This window comes from Orycteropus afer, unplaced genomic scaffold (genome assembly GCF_000298275.1).
Source record: "Orycteropus afer afer isolate SDZICR_OR568_19922 unplaced genomic scaffold, OryAfe1.0 scaffold01136, whole genome shotgun sequence".
NCBI lineage: Eukaryota > Metazoa > Chordata > Mammalia > Tubulidentata > Orycteropodidae > Orycteropus > Orycteropus afer.
Genome location: NW_006922723.1, coordinates 257,316 through 260,315, shown reverse-complemented (window position 1 = coordinate 260,315; position 3,000 = coordinate 257,316).

Sequence of the window (3,000 nt, the reverse complement as noted above, 5' to 3'; positions counted from 1 at the left end):
AAAGAGGGGGAGGCCTTCAACGAGATGGATTGACGCGGTGGCTGCAATGATGGGCTCAAGTATAGCAGGGATTGTGGGGCTGGCGCGGAATCGGGCAGTGTTTCGTTCTGCTGTGCATGGGGTCGCTATGAGTCGGAAACAACTCAACGGCACTTAACAACAACAACAACAACTTTTGATTATACCCAAACCTGCTGCAGTGTGGGAAAGGAAATTTACAAGTACAAACACATTAAACCTTCATTGCTGATTTCACAATTTTCTGCTACAAAGTTCAAACAAAAGAGCTCCCACGGTCTGTTTACATTGCCAGAAAGGGGGGAAAAAAAAAGGTAGCTTTACACTAGCTAATGTAAGGAGTTTTGATAGTGGAGTGGTTAAGGTATTTGGCTGCTAGCATACTGGTGGTTTGAATCCACCAGCCACTCTATGGAAGAAAGATGGAACAGTCTGCTTCCATGAAGGTTTACAGCCATGAAAACTCAATGTGGCTCACTATGAGTCAGAATCGACTTTATATCAGTGAGTGAACTATAAATACAATGGAGGGAAAGAGACCTCAAGTAAGCAAAGCACTACTGGAGAGAAAGAAAAAATAGAAAGCCTCACACTTCTCGATTTCAAAACCCACTTACAGCTATGGTAGCAAGACAACCTGGTACTAGTACAATGACAGACATGGACCAATGAAACAAAACTGAGAACCCAGAAGTAAATCCATCCACCTACTGACAGATGATCTTTGATAATGAGTCAAAATTCATTCAGGGAGAGAGAGTCTGTTTAACAAATGGTGCTGGCAAAACTGGTATCTATTTACAGAAAAATGGAACAAGAGCTATACTTTATCCCATCTACAAACTAACTAAAGATGTATCAAAGACTTAAATGTAAAACCTAAAGCTATAAAGATAATCAACAAAAAATGGGAGCAAACTTAGGGACCTTAATTAATAACATAAATAGACTATCAAACATAACCATAAATTCACAAACATCAGAAGATAAACTAGACAACTGAGATCTTCTAAAATATTGAAGTCTTGAGGTTATCAAAAAACTTCTCCAAAAGAGTAAAAAGAGAACCTACAGATTGGGAAAATGTATTTGACAATGACACATCCAACAAAGGACTTATCTCTAAAATCTATCGAAAATTTCAACACCTCAACAAGAAAAAGATAAACAATCTAATTATAAAATGGACAGATGTCATGAACAGACACTTCACCAAAGAATATATTCAGGCAACCAAGAAACACATGAAGAAATGCTCATGATCATTAGCCATTAGAGAAATGCAAATCAAAACAACAATGAGATATCATCTCATCCCAGTATTAATAGGAAGTTCAACAAGACAGAAAATACAAATGCTGGTGAAGGTATGGAGAGATTAGAACTCTCATACACTGATGGTGGGACTCTACTGTATGGTACAACTACTGTGGAAAATGGTATGATGCTGTCTTAAAAAGTTGGAAATAGAAATACCATTTGATCCAGCAATTCCACTACTAGGTGTATATCTTAAAGAAATGAGAGCTGGGGCATGAGTAGATATATGCACACCAATCTTCACTGAAGCACTATTCACAATAAGAAAAAGAAACAACATAAGTACCCATCAATGAATTAATAGGTACACAATCGATGCTACAAACACATAATGGGATATTATGTAACATTAAATAATAACTAAGAATCCATGAAACAGTCCAAAGCATGGATGAACCCGGAGGACATCATGTCTTTTTGTGTGTCAATCACCAAAAAGACAAATAAATATAAGTCCACTACTATAAAAAGTGAAGGAATGGTTTATATGTGGAAAGGAACATTCTTTGATGGTTACCAGGGATGCTAGGGGAGGGGAGGGAAAATCACTAGATAAGGGACATATTTTAATTTGGGTTAAGGGAAAGACAATATCCAAATTGGGGGTGATCAGCACAACAGCAATAATGAAAAGAAAGACATGAAACGGTGCACAAGTGCTACAGACAAGAAAGATAAATACTGCTGAATACACAATTTTGAATTATCAGTAATAACAAACACTACTCTACAAGTGGATGCATAGGTAGACAGGCAAGCTGATCAGGTATGGGTAGGCAAATGGCACTATACCCACAACCATATATAGGTTTGGCAGACATTTCTACATACATATCCATACATACAGTAGAGCAAATGGGGGGAAAGTTATGAAAACTTCTTAGCTGTAACCAAGCTCCTTGTGAGAATGAGTTGTTGTGTCTGGGAGCTCAGGACTATAGTCTTGGGGACATCAAGGTCAATTGGTGTAACTTCGGCCAGTAAGACAATGTTTTATATCTTAATTCAGTGAGTAGCAACTGGGTTCTTAAAAGCTTGGGAGCAGCCATGTAAGGTGTAACTATTTCTCTCCCCATCTGAAGCAAAGAATTGTGAAGAAAATCAAAGAAGCACGGAAACAATTAGTCCAAGAATTAGTGTACTGCATGACACTGAGACCAGAAGAACTTGATGGTGCCTGGCTACCACTGTCAACCACTCTGAAAGGGTTCACAGTACAAGGTCCTGGACAAAATGGGAGAAATATGTGGACCAAACTCAAAATAATAAAAAAGACCAGTCTTACTCATCTGATAGAGATCAGTACAACCTCCGAGACTAAGGATCTTAGTCACCCTTCATTTCTGGAACTAAACTCACCCCGTGGCTCGGTTTTCAGTTGAAGAACAAACAGGCCTATGGAGTGAACAATAATACCAGGGAGGTATGCATTCCTTAGAGCAATCAACTATATGAGATCAAAAGGACAGCACTTGTCCAGGAATAAAGCCCAGAAGGCAGGAATAGATAGGGAAGAAGGACAAATGGAAGTGGTAACCACCAGGAGGAAGTGGGAAAAGTGCTGTAACATTGTGGGGACTGCATTCAATGTCATGAAAAAAAGGTATATGAACATTTGAATGGAGTACCAATTTGTTCTGTAAACATTCATTCAAATCACAA